This window comes from Periplaneta americana, chromosome 6 (genome assembly GCF_040183065.1).
Source record: "Periplaneta americana isolate PAMFEO1 chromosome 6, P.americana_PAMFEO1_priV1, whole genome shotgun sequence".
NCBI lineage: Eukaryota > Metazoa > Arthropoda > Insecta > Blattodea > Blattidae > Periplaneta > Periplaneta americana.
This window is the reverse complement of record NC_091122.1, coordinates 160,566,027-160,580,232: the sequence shown is the minus strand read 5'-3', so window position 1 is coordinate 160,580,232 and position 14,206 is coordinate 160,566,027. Positions and strand designations below refer to the sequence as shown.

Here is a 14,206-nt window from a genome sequence, read left to right as displayed (position 1 = left end):
ACACTTGTGATGCTGTAGTGTGCGTGAAAAATGCTGCGAGGTTGTGAATTTTCTTGTAATTATTAATTTGTGAAATTATTCAACAATGAATGGAAGTGAAAACATATTATATTTTGAACAATTTAGGAAACTCAGTTTACAAAAAAACAGATTATTGCTATACAAAAGGGAAGGCCAACCCTAACACTAACTGGTCTTACATGTATGCATGTAGGCTAATTTGTAGCTTGTTTCTCTCAAGAAGGTGTCATTTTGCACTGTTAACTTCTTTCCTCCTCTTAAGAAATATGCAGGAGCCGCCACTGAGTACAGAATAATAATAATAATAATAATAATAATAATAATAATAATAATAGTAATAATAATAGACTAATAATAATAATAATAATAATAATAATAATAATAAATCATGTTCACAGAGCAAATTATACGCGAAATTGCTGCAATTCTCGACAACGGTAAAAATAAAAAAAAAAAAAAATAAAAGACAATTAAACTAAAAATATCAAAGAAACATTTATTTAACATTTCTCTTACATTAATTGTGACCTCAAATATTACAATAAATGTATTAATTCTTCCTACAGATAATTTCAGAAAAAAAAGTGAAACGATAAATGTACGCGACTACAAATGATGAAGAAAGTGTGAACGCATATTCATTTCTCAGTGTATTCTGGAAAACAGACTCATAATTCATTTTGTCTCACAAAACAGCAAGCGAACTATTCCTTCTGTCAATTACAAAAAACCCAGGGCTCAGCCGGGATTTGAACCCGGGACCTCCTGCACCCAAAGCAGGAATCATACCCCTAGACCACTGAGCCGGTGGAAAAAGTTAGCCTTCACGTTGAATGGCATTATGAAATCTGTCACTGCCCTATCCTTTCGTTAAGTGCAGAATAATAATAATAATAATAATAATAATAATAATAATAATCTAATAATAATCATAATCATAATATGATGAAAGAGTGATGGAACGGAGAAAAATTCTCTCCGGCGCCGGGATTTGAACCCGAGTTTTCAGCTCTACGTGCTGATGCTTTATCCACTAAGCCACGCCGGATACAACCCCGACGCCGGTTAGAATCGTCTCAGATTAAGCTCCATCTCTTGGGTTCCCTCTAGTGGCCGCCCTCTGCACTACGTCATAGATGTCTATGAACGCAGGACCGAAGTCCATACATGTGTTGAGGTGCACTCAGATGAGTGACTGATTGGCCGGGATCCGACGGTATAGGCGCCGTCTTAAATCACAAAGTGATTTATTACGCATATCATATATATTTTTTTTTTCCCCTCTTATATATAAAAAAAATATATATATATAAAAAATATATATAATCATAATAGCAATAACAATAATAACAAATCTATGTTCACAAATGCATCTTCATTATCTGTCATAGAGCAAATTGCACACAAAATTGCTGCAATTCTCGACAATACAATACAAAATGGCTTTTAAGGAACCCGCAGATTCATTGCCGCCCTCACATAAGCCCGCCATCGGTCCCTATCCTGTACAAGATTAACCCAGTCCCTATCATCATATCCCACCTCCCTCAAATCCATTTTAATATTATCCTCCCATCTACGTCTCGGCCTCCCCAAAGGTCTTTTTCCCTCCGGTCTCCCAACTAACACTCTATATGCATTTCTGGATTCGGCCATATGTGCTACATGCCCTGCCCATCTCAAACGTCTGAATTTAATGTTCCTAATTATGTCAGGTGAACAATACAACTCGTAAAGTTCTGCGTTGTGTAACTTTCTCCATTCTCCTGTAACTTCATCCCGCTTAGTCCCAAATATTTTCCTAAGCACCTTATTCTCAAACACCCTTAACTTATGTTCCTGTCTCAGAGTGAGAGTCCAAGTTACACACCGGTAAAAAAATAAATAAACGAAAATAAAAACTAAAAATATCAAAGAAACATATTTGACATTTCCCTTGCATAAATTAATTGTGACCTCAAATATTACCATAAACTTATTATTCTTCCTACAGATAATTTCGGACAAAAGTGAAAAGATAAATGTACGCCACTACAAAAGATGAAAAAAGTGTGAAAGTACATTCATTTCTTAGTGTATTCCGGAAAATAGACTCATAATTCATTTTGCCTCACATAACAGCAAGCTAACCATCGCTTTTGTCAGCTACAAAAAACCCAGGGCTCAACCGGGATTTGAACCCGGGACCTCCTGCACCCAAAGCAGGAATCATACCCCTAGACCACTAAGCCGGTGAAGAATTTAGCCTTCACGTTGAATGGCATTGTAGAATCCGTCACTGATAATAATAATAATAATAATAATAATAATAATAATAATAATAATAATAATAATAATAATAATATTTTATTTTATTTTTATTTTTAAATCTGTGTTCACAAATGCATCTTCAATATCTGTCACAGAGCAAATTATACGCAAAATTGCTACAATTCTCGACACCGGTAAAAAAAAATAATAAACGAAAATAAAACTAAAATTATAAGAAAAAAAAATTATTTAACATTTCCCTTACATTAAGTGTGACCTCAAATATTACCATAAATTTATTATTCTTCCTACAAATAGTTTCAGAAAAAAATAAGTGAAATGATAAATGTACGGGACTACAAAAGACGGAGAAAGTGTGAACATACTTCATTTCTCAGTGTATTCCGGAAAACAGACATAATTCATTCTGTCTCACATAACAGCAAGCTAACCATCACTTTTGTCAGTTACAAAAAAACCTAGGGCTCAGCCGGGATTTGAACCCGGGACCTCCTGCACCCAAAGCAGGAATCATACCCCTAGACCACTGAGCCGATGCGTAAACGTAGCCTTCACGTTGAGTGGCAATGTACAAATCCGTTACTGACATCGTTTCAAGATTATTGGTGAACAAGCCTGTTTAGTTATACGACATATTGTTATCTATCACTGCACAACTTATCTTCTACGACGTAAATCATGTCAACACGTCACATTACAGATTAGATCACTATAATTCTGTCATTCGCGATTCCTTGATCACGGAATTTGCTGACATTAGCAGATATACCCGCACGTCTACCAACTGTGCTGTTATCTAGAGTCTCGGTGCAGTTGTATTATTTAGGCCCTTATTTCGATAACTTTCAGAACACACAACCCTTCCTTTCCCTCTTACTTCAAAATTCCAAACTTGTGCACACAAAAATAAATTACTGGCACTGAAAATTGCCTTTTCCTAAGCAAGATAATGCGCACTTGACAAACGCACACAAATCTGCTCTTTTTAGTATTTTAGGATATAATTGTCAGTGAGGAATCCGAATACTGAAATTTTCCCCTTATTTTTTGGTAATAACATTAAACTCAACAACTTTCCAAATTAATGTCATTCTTCCGCATTTTAGACATTTACATTTATCATAATTAATCATCGAGGTTGAGGCACAATCTAGTATATACAGCCACGAAGCTTGAGTTGTGAGGGTGCTAGAAACAATAGACTGTGCTAGTACTATTTCGCATTCATTCATTCATTCATTCATTTATTTTATTCCATAAATCTTACATGAGCAATGAAGCTTTAAGATGTGGAACAAGTCAAAATTTTACAATATTACAATTACAATTTTTACAAATTTTTATAGTTTTACAATTTAGTAATTTTCTACAATTTTTACAATTTTGTGCAATTTTTTACATTTTGGCGAGATGTAGTGAGATGAAGTGAGGTCCGAGGATTCGTCAAAATATTACCCGGCATTTTTCTTTTGGTTGGGGAAACCTCGGAAAACCTCAACCAGGTAATCAAATCAAAGGGGTTGATGCCAAGGACTCGCCATAGACTCGCCATAGACCATCCGGCTTCAGTCCCACGGATGTGGAAAACCTCGGAAGAAACCGAAGACCAAAGAGGGATCCAATCCAAACCCGAACGCAGCTCCGGATCAGCAGCCCAGCGAGTCTGCCGACTAAGCTACATCGATGGCTCTACTAAAGGTATACAGTACATAGCCAATCAGATTATTAAATTTACATTGTTTGTAATGAGGCGATATTAGTGATCCTAGTGGTTAGCAACTATCTATGGATGCATATTTACTACTTATTGAGCTTCATGACTGTATATACTAGAATACTAGACTGTGGTTGAGGTATAATGTAGTCAAAACTTTCATCCTTTTAGAATATGTATTAACTCACTACTCACAATATCCAAAAACTTGTCTTTTTGGCAATTAAACAAAAACTAACATCTCACTAATCACCATTTGGCAGAATTATTTTAAACATGCCATCTATCATAATTCTAAATATTAATTACTGTTTTTAAGTAAATCATTTGTTCTATATAAGTTTATAATTTAACAAAGGTTGAAGAAACTGGGCCAACGAGTTTGTCAAATATTATCTGCAATGGACTATGATTTTTTTCTTAGAATAAAAATGACTCTTAACCTTATATTAACATAATTTACTCATCATAAGCTTAAAATTCTGATTCAGTTCTCATGTAATTAATATTATCAATATTACTTATATTTTTGTGCATTAAATTTTGTCCTATTTCTCCTTCTTTGCCGAAATCTAAACGACGTCGAGTTTATTTTTCACCACGTCTTCATATTTAAGCAAGCTCTTTGATGTAGGCCTACAGCTTCACCTGCGGTTCTGTCCCTTTCAATGTATGCTTTTAAAAATAAAGGTCTGAAACGAAATGTAGTCCCACTTTTCGTTTTGAGCAGCTATCAGCTGGAAGTACTACGTCATTATATGAGCCGTTGAGAGCAGAAGTGGTGTAAGTCAAAAATGGGTAATGAGGGTTAAAGTAAACATTCTGTAAAATACAGAACAAAGTAGCAATGAATATTCAATTTATTTAAACTATTAGTAGTCAGTGGATAGCAAGAAGGGCATATTAATTGCTACTTTGCGCTGTATTTTACAGAATTTTTACTTTAAACCTCATTACCTAATTTTGACTTACACCACTTCTGCTCTGAACGGCTCATATGATGACGTGGAACATCAAGTTCACTTGCTTTTTACTTACATTTGACTTTGTCAAGGGAAATGTAAGTACAGTCTCTGAATACGGATCCAGTACTTTACTTTATATTACTTAACTTCTGACTTCCGGAAGTCAAGACGAAGTGAAAAACGAAACAAAAACCCATCTCCAAACTACTGTGTTTTAACTGACGATTTTTGCCCAGTTACATAGATATCGTGGAATAACAAACACTTCTTCTTCCTTTATATTAATTTAGAAGTCGTCTTTTATTTTTTCAAGTGACTTCCATAGATGCCATGTTCGATACTTGCCTATGCTTAAGCTGAAAACGAACCTCCAGTCCATCAGTTTTCTGGTAGATCGTCCGTCTTCATTCAATTCGGACAAAACACCCGTTTTATCGTCCATACACAACGATTTGACTGATACGTCTTGCCTGATCAAGTAAAACGTCAAGTAAGACGGTAAGTGTAGGCCCAGAACACATATATACCAGATCGATCATCCCTATCTTAAAATCGGTAGCAGTTTGAAGAGAATAACCACCAGGATCGCCACCTGTCCGCCGTAAACGAACACGAGATGTCAATACAATCCCTAATACAATTCAAATGGGAGTTATGACGTGACTCCTTATGTAACAACTAGATGGCAGCATAGTAAACCTGACAAAAGTTGTTATCGTCAAAGCCTATAAGGTCTAGCAATCTGGGTATATATACGATCTAGGTATAGGTCAGGCACTTTTTTAAACGGGGGAGGGACCCCTAAGGCTTACACTATAGGCTTATTTTGCTTATCACTCCTATTCTTGCGAATGATTGGGTAGCCGAACAGTCGCGCTCTTATAGGTACAAGTACAGCACGCCGCACCGTGAACTTAACCCGGGCTATAATTGTATGGATGATGATGATGATGATGATGATGATGTCGATCAGAGCTAGGAACTTCGTACCGATAGCTATCGCCCTATGCAGAATATTTCCAGCCAGGTGCGACGTCATCAAAATACAGCTACTCATATAAATAGGAACGTACAGTGGAAAGGAAAACAAACTCGTCGTCAAGGCAATATATTCCTGTTTCCGGAAAAGAAATACCTATGGGGCATTCGTAAATGCACACAGTAGTTACATAATTATGTCCATGTACAACTATATAAATTGTTACATACATATAGATTGACATTGATGCAATTGCTCTTTACATATTTATATCATTTATACCTATAAAATATCACACTGGGTGTAACATTTACAGAAATTATGAAAAACAACAGATTAATAATAAAATAGTACATTTCGTAAATATCTTGAAACGTTTACTAAGTAAAAACCAAAGAGGCAAACAAACTGAACATACTGAAACGGAGCTTCCGGGCTAAGATGCCGTGGTCTACTGGTGCAGATGTTCCCAGACGTTTCGTCTACTACTGCGGCTACTAGTACACCGGGGACAGAACAATTAGAGGCTTCAGTGACGTCACTACAGAAGAACCCACACACAGCAGAACTGTCTTTGAACTACAAACTGAAAACGTTGACCATCTGCTTTCACTGATCCCAGCTGCGCTCTTACAATACAATAACGTCTGTTCAAAAAATGTTTTGCAGCTGAATGGTACCGTGTACTTGCTAGTGCGGAAGGAGGGGGTGGTCGGACAGTAAAAGTAACCGTCTCCAAGCTTCTAGATGTTCTGTCCCCAGTATAGTAGACGAAACGTCTGGGAACATCTGCACCAGTAGACCACGGCATCTTAGCCCGGAAGCTCCGTTTCAACTAGACACCGGCCGTGAAAGCCTACATGCTAAGATTAAACTGAACATACATACATACATACATACAGTCGGCCATGGTAGCGTACTTGGTACAGCGCTAGCCATCTATGCTTGAGGTTGCGGGTTCGATCCCGATCCACGTCGACGGCATTTAAGTGTGTTTAAATACGACAGGCTCATATCAGTAGATTTACTGGCATGTAAAAGAACTCCTTCGGGACAAAATTCCGACACACCGGCGAGGCTGATATAACCTCTGCAGCTGCGAGCGTCGTTAGATAAACCATAATTTAATAATTTTTAATACGTACGTACGTACGTACATGCATACATGCATACATACATACATACATACATACATACATACATACATACATACATACATACATACATACATACATACATACATACATACATAACGTGTTAGGAAACTTACTATGTTTATACAGGGCATGAATCTCGCTCACATTTGCAGTAGAACAATATGTTGTTATTCAAACGTCTTCCACACTGCCGATATAGCCCTGTTGCATGCAGTAAGGGTTCTTAACATGAACATGATGCACTCCAAGGAGGCCGTTGTTCGCGCAGGTCGCCCGTTTTGTATGCACATTTCCTGGCTGCTCGCACCCTGAATAACGAGATCGGTACGAAGTTCCTAGCTCTCATGATGATATGTGAATCAATGATGGCGAAACGAGTCAGAGGTCCAAAGCCGAAAATTACCCAGCAATTCCGCTTCAAGTGGTTGAGGGAAAATCCCGGTAAAAATCCCAACAGGTAATAATTTGAATAATTTGAATAATTTTTCCCTTGAAATTATTCAAATCTGCTTAACAGAGAGCTTCACCTGAAAGACTAGATTTGCATAAGGTAATAATTTGTCCCAACTAGCATTTGAACCCGGACCCACTCGTTTCATAGCCAGACGTACTGACCACTACTCCACAGCGGTGGACTAGGCCAGACTTTACTCTTAAAACAGGCAACAAGAGCTTAAAAAGCAAAATAAAAATTGACCTTACCACTCATAACTAACACGAAATGCACTTATCCTTTAACTTTGACATTGTGTGAAATTAGTAACAAAAGGCATTTTGCGAAATCAAATTTCTATGATTTCAATGAGAAAGCAAATGTAATTAAAATTTAAGGGCTCAGCCGGGATTTGAACCCGGGACCTCCTGCACCCAAAGCAGGAATCATACCCCTAGACCACTGAGCCAGTACGTTACAAACTCTGTTAATTACTTTCTCTTCTGTGTGCTGGCTACAAATCGTGTCATGTCAGCAACGCATCTTCCAGTTGTTCACGTCATCATTAGTTGTAGCCTCAGGTACGACCTTGAAAGCATCGCCATGCGGTTTTCTCGTCAGCAAAAAATTGACATGATTAAAATAATCTTATCTCGTTTTTCAGTAATGCGCTCTAGGATCTCAGTTGCAATAATTCTTATTTGTGGTTGACTTGATTTCTTGAATAATTAATTAAAACAACTTCATTTGTATATTATTGATAGAGTTCCCAGATGTCCCGTAAAATACGGGATCGTCCCGTTTTCCGCTAATGCGTCCCGTTGTCCCCAGAAAAGTCTTCGGGACAGCTTTCCATCCCATATTTTAGAGTTCTAAACTGAGAAAATAGTAATATGCGTTACAAGAGCGGTATGTTGAAGTTTTCATGTTCGAGGAAAAGTTTGAAAAAGCGAAACGTAGTTGAGCTTTTTTTAATTTCCGAGAATTGAAAGAAAACATACCGCTCGTGTATCGTACATTATTTTGTGCGAAGATCGTTTATTACATAGGCCTACCTGAAAGAGAAATTTCTAATTAGTTGCAATGAAATCGCCATCTTGGTTTCTGTTCAATGACGGCAAATTTGCAAAAAAAAAAATCTATCTTCAACATTGTTGCTTTAAAATGATTTCTGTGTTTACTATACTCCAGCAGGCCGTGATATACGTATGTCTTTTTTTTCCCCCCAGTCTATAAATGCGAACTTAAAACAAACGGTAAGGTTATGTAATTATTTATTTTTCATTTTAATATTTTACCAATATTATTTACATAACATATTTCAGTAATAACATCGGCAAGTTTAATTTTTCCGGTCAAAGTAGTCGCCATGATGAGTCTGGAATCTTGTTGATTTTTTCACGGCTTCCTTAATGTTACTTGCATCACGATTGCAGTAACTTTAGTGGAGTTGTAGAGTTTACTTAATTTTTGCAAATATTTAAAAACAATAATTAACAGTGCAATTTAGGTGAAATTACAGTGGTAAGTTTCCAATTTATAATTATTACTATGTTAAACGTCTCTAAAAATAATATGTTAAAAGCCTAAAGCAGTAAAATCAATATGTCACTTAAGCGGTAAGAAGAGGGAAATTGTTATGTGTGTTAGGTTGGGAATACTGAATGTGGAATTTTAGACTTTCCGCGGATTGGTTTTGTGCGGAAACCAAGCAAATACGCACGATCTCCCACTAAAGGAAGTTACAATGTCTATTCTACATTACAAATTACAAACATCGCACTTCGTCATTGCAGGTGACTGTAGATATGCTATTATGAAACACTTATTGTGACTTATTAATTTCTAAAGGCGAGTGAAGGCAACAACAAACGTTTAGATGAAGCCTGGGTGGATCTTTTCAAAAGTACTGAAGGAGAACTCTCAAATTTGAAGAGGGTATTGGAGTTCATTATGTGTATCCCTGGAACAAATGCGTGTGTCGAAGGTTTATTTTCTCGCATGCGCACTCTATGGACTGATGAGAAAAATAAATTGTCTGTAAAATCAGTAAAATCAATGCTTGTTGTAAAATCATTCTTCAGTGAGGATTGTGTTGCAAAATAAACAATTGCTAAGTGAAATTAATTCTTCTGCCAAATATTACAAGACCAAGGTTGATTGATTTATAAGAATATTGTCAACTAGCCGTACCCGTGCGCTCCGCTGCACCCGTTAGAAATAAATATAAAGTAATTACATAATTAAAATAGGACATTTGATCCAGGGAACATTCGTGTTTGATAGAAGGATAAATCGTTTATTATGTTACTTAATTTAAATTGTATTTGCATAATTAAAATGCGATCATTTTGATCCAGAGACCACTCATTTGGTGCAATGACAATTCCTTTAACATGTTTCTTAATTGTTATAACCAATTATTTTTGGAAAAGCGAAAATTAACAGAAAAGTTTTGCCTACAGATTTATTATTATGTTTATATTATATTATATTATATTATATTATATTATATTATATTATATTATATTATATTATATTATATAAAAAGTGTGTTGATAACGGATGTACCCCGATAAGTAAGTTTTCAATTTGTTATGGGGGCTCTTGAATCTCAGGAGGAACAAATTTTATTTTACAACAGGGCAACATAATCTGCTTGGCTCATTACCCAAATTTTTTGCATTGCATTTAATGCATATGTATTTTATGTATTTTAGCTCGATTCAATTGAGCATAGTTAAAATTTGGATTATAAAATAATGAAATGCTAAGCTAACGTATTATTACTGCATACTAAATCAATACACTCTCGTTGGTCGTTAATTCTCTGAGATAAACATTATTTTAAGAAATACAAGAAACGAATACACAGAATAGCCTATCAAGTTTTCTGTGCATAAGAAGCTATTTTAATCTAACCTGTCCTCAATTCACTCCGAAGTTACTGTAATAACGTTATAGCATTATGTCCATACAGAGAAACTACACTTTCCAATGGTGAATTAATAATTAATTATACAAACCGGTTAATTTAGCTTCCGATATTGCTTCATACGAACACAGAAACATTTTCTGTAGGCTATGATTCATAGCTTTCGATTGTTGTTGACCAAGGCCCCTTATAGACGAAGTCATTTGTTTATTTCATTATACGGCCTTAGATGGCAGTTATTTTAATTTTAAAACTCATTTATCTCATTAAATATCAGTCCTATCAATATTGTTCAAAGACTAAAACTTATCGGAAATTATTTTTAAAGAAATATTTGTTATGTAACATTTTTCATAAAAATCAATAATAAGCGAGATATTTCGATTTATTTAATTCAGACCCCCTTATAACCCCTTTTTAAATAATATATTTTGAATGCCGTATAGCCTATAATCTAAGTTACAACGACCTTAGTTTATATTCCAATTTTCATCGAAATCCGTTCAGCCATTATCGCGTGAAAAGGTAACAAACATACAGACAGACAGACAGACATACATACAAACAAAAATTTCAAAAAAGCGATTTTCGGTTTCAGGGTGGTTAATTATATATGTTAGGACCAATTATTTTTGGAAAATCGAAAATTACCAGAAACATTTCGGCTACAGATTTATTATTAGTATAGATGAGTAGTGTATTTTGTAGCTATTTCTGTAATAACTTAGTAAAAACAATTTGAAGGCAACTTGCATAAGGAAGCTTAAACTTAGTGCAAATATGCTCGCTAACAATTTTGTTTACTATTGTTTTACTTACTCTTAGTTAACAGAGTGTTTGTGTAGCACACTTTACTACACACACACTTTGAAAGATTGGCATATTTGATGGGTGCGCATACTAAACTTGGTCAGTGAAAACTGATGTGTCCCGTATCTTTTTCTAATATATCTAGAAACCCTAATGATAGGGTTAATTCTTATGTTTCGTATTATCGGCATCGGCAGACGACAACCAGTGCCATTCGCATAGGTAATTTTCAGAACTGAAAATGTCCACCACCAACACAAATTGAGGTAATGAAAGTTCTGGAATCTCTATCATTGCCTTCATAACCTAACATATAAAAAAGTGGGTTTACAGAATTCAAAAGGTTCCAGATTAGTCATAATGAAGTTGAAATAGTCAATGGCCAGCAGGTTGAATAAGTAGTAAAAAACTTAATATGTTAGCTAAAAGTTGTGAAATGTTATGTACATACATATAACATTGATAAACAATATTTAATAATCGTACATGCATTATATTTTAAAAACCTGAGGAAAAAAGGGCTAACCAAATTTTTTAAATCTTTCTCCTTTTAGGTATCATCACAGTCTACTTATTATTTTACTTGCCTTAAAATAGAATTTACATAGAAACTTTATCTCCAACAAAATTAAATACTCCAAATAATACTTTAACAGAGTTTCATGTACTGTACATTTACACACAATCCCGATATATAGGAATTTTTAAACTTTTAAATAGCTTTTTCCTGAAACTAACTTACTGTGGAGTTATGTCCTTTTTCATCAAGCCTTTCATATTTCATTGATTAGGTACTCTCTGCAGGGTGTGGTCGTAAATAAAATAGTAACAGAACGCTTTGTGAAAATTTTATTATTATTATTATTATTATTATTATTATTATTATTATTATTATTATTATTATTATTAGACTATGATTTTATCAATTATGATCCGTAATATTTATTACAGCTAATTGCGGAACAACTCGATTTGTGTAGTTTAATGTAGAAGAGAATTAGACAATGTAATATATTTATCAGTTAATGAAAAAGAAATAATTAAAAAGTATATTCAAAATGTCCCTGAATTTCTATTATTCTTTATTAGAATGCAAAATTCTAATTTTTATCTAATTAAAGTGATCATAATTTCTAACTATACTATATTTTAAATCAAGTTAAACTATTTTTTATTTGAATAAAATTGTCCTGTCCTATATTTCGGCCATGAGCAGAGTCTAACTTGCTACACTATGCCACCTGAAAAAATAATAAAAATGTATTGTGTGTTCTGTGTTAAAATATACCTTCTGTATAATATATTAAAATATTTTACGAACTAACCTGAGAGTATCCTCATTTTCACCCCTGATCACAATATACAGTGGGTTCGCTTCACCCTGCGGCCGGCCAGCAAGCGCGGAACATTAGTTAGCTTACCCTTCTCATTTATTGTTATCACTTGAGTACTAACCATTGACTTACGGTCTTACTAATAAAAACTCTATATACAGACGTTTAACTGTCTTATACTTATACAATGAGTAGCTCGTTTATAAGTCGTGTGTAAATTGCTTACTAATAATCACTACATACGTCGTGTATAACAGTATAACTGTTACACAGCTACGTCATAGTTTCGTCATTACTTCGTTACGAAAGGTAATAGAATATCTGAGGTTCTCTACTGGATCCGGTAGAGCGCTCTAGTGTGGCGTGTTAAATATCGATAGTACAACTGGCTCTAATCGATTACCACACTACATTTTGGTCAAAGAGTACAAGCTACAGCAATATTATTCTAATAATTCTATGATCTTTGGTTTGTTCTTCTGTGGTTACAAGGTAAACATCATCATAAAATGACAGTCGATACGAACAGCTGTTAGAGGGGCGGCCATTTTTCCCTATATAGAACGCTTAAACAAGGGGTTTCGTGTATATAACTACTGCAAAGCAATTCCCATTGTATAGTTACAGCCTGTTTATACGTCCATAGCTTATTCACGGTTTATTAGTAACGTTTTCTGTCTCAACTCTGCATAAGTCTCGTATAAAAACTATACACGGTTTATTAGTAAGACTGTTACTAAATAACCGCTAGACCGCTCACTGGCGCTAGTGTTATGCTCCCAAACTGAACTTCCGACGAGCGCCCATTTGCTTGGTTGAGCTGAATAAGTACAGGTTCGTTCGTGTGCTGTTTTTTAATTGCAGCAATGAACAAGGATGTAAAGATGAAGAAGGAAGTAATGTTACATTTCACTGATTAGTTAATCTTTAATTTCTACTACGATTTTTGCCCCGAATTATGTTACAGAAGACAAACTATTATACTTATATGACTGTTTGTGCTTCAGGTTTCCTCTGAGTAGAGATTCCCTTAACCGAAAGTGGTTAGGTGAATTCGAAGAGAGAATTTCTACCCTACAATGAGCCACTCAGTGTGTTCAACTCATTTCGAAGATAGTTGTTACTTTGAAACTACGTTATTACAATATACATTGCTATTGTTCTTCACCCACTTCATATCCTTCATTTTCTTCAAACAGTTGATGTTTCAGTGCATACATGAATAATTATTCGCTGAATTTGAAGGTACAGAAACTGTATAAATTAGAAAACGTTAATTATTTAATTTGAATGATTGAAAGTGACTCTTGTCTTAGTTACGGATTAATGAAACAGTTTCTTATGCTGCTGCTGCTGCTCCTGCTGCTACTGCTACTACTACTACCACCACTACTACCACTACCACTACTGCTGCTGCTGCTGCTTCTTTTAATTTCATACAGCAGTTTAACCTACGGCAAAAGTAAACATTAATTCTTGTATTAACCGTGGTTATGAATATTCACATTCAGAGTTCCTATGAAAATTATGCAAGCCTGACAGCCTAATTGAATCCCGATAAAGCGAGTCGAGATTGATAAAAAAAAT

At 35.0% G+C, this 14,206-nt stretch overlaps 4 non-coding genes across 4 annotated transcripts; all 4 read right to left on the bottom strand.

Annotated features, from left to right (window-relative positions):
* Positions 1–755: 755 nt before the first annotated feature.
* TRNAP-UGG (transfer RNA proline (anticodon UGG)) lies at positions 756–827 on the bottom strand. Its single transcript has one exon. It is a non-coding gene; the product is annotated as a tRNA-Pro (tRNA).
* A 1,353-nt stretch (positions 828–2,180) lies between these two features.
* On the bottom strand, positions 2,181–2,252 carry TRNAP-UGG (transfer RNA proline (anticodon UGG)). Its single transcript has one exon. It is a non-coding gene; the product is annotated as a tRNA-Pro (tRNA).
* Positions 2,253–2,753: 501 nt separating this feature from the next.
* On the bottom strand, positions 2,754–2,825 carry TRNAP-UGG (transfer RNA proline (anticodon UGG)). Its single transcript has one exon. It is a non-coding gene; the product is annotated as a tRNA-Pro (tRNA).
* Positions 2,826–7,937: 5,112 nt separating this feature from the next.
* TRNAP-UGG (transfer RNA proline (anticodon UGG)) lies at positions 7,938–8,009 on the bottom strand. Its single transcript has one exon. It is a non-coding gene; the product is annotated as a tRNA-Pro (tRNA).
* Positions 8,010–14,206: the final 6,197 nt, after the last annotated feature.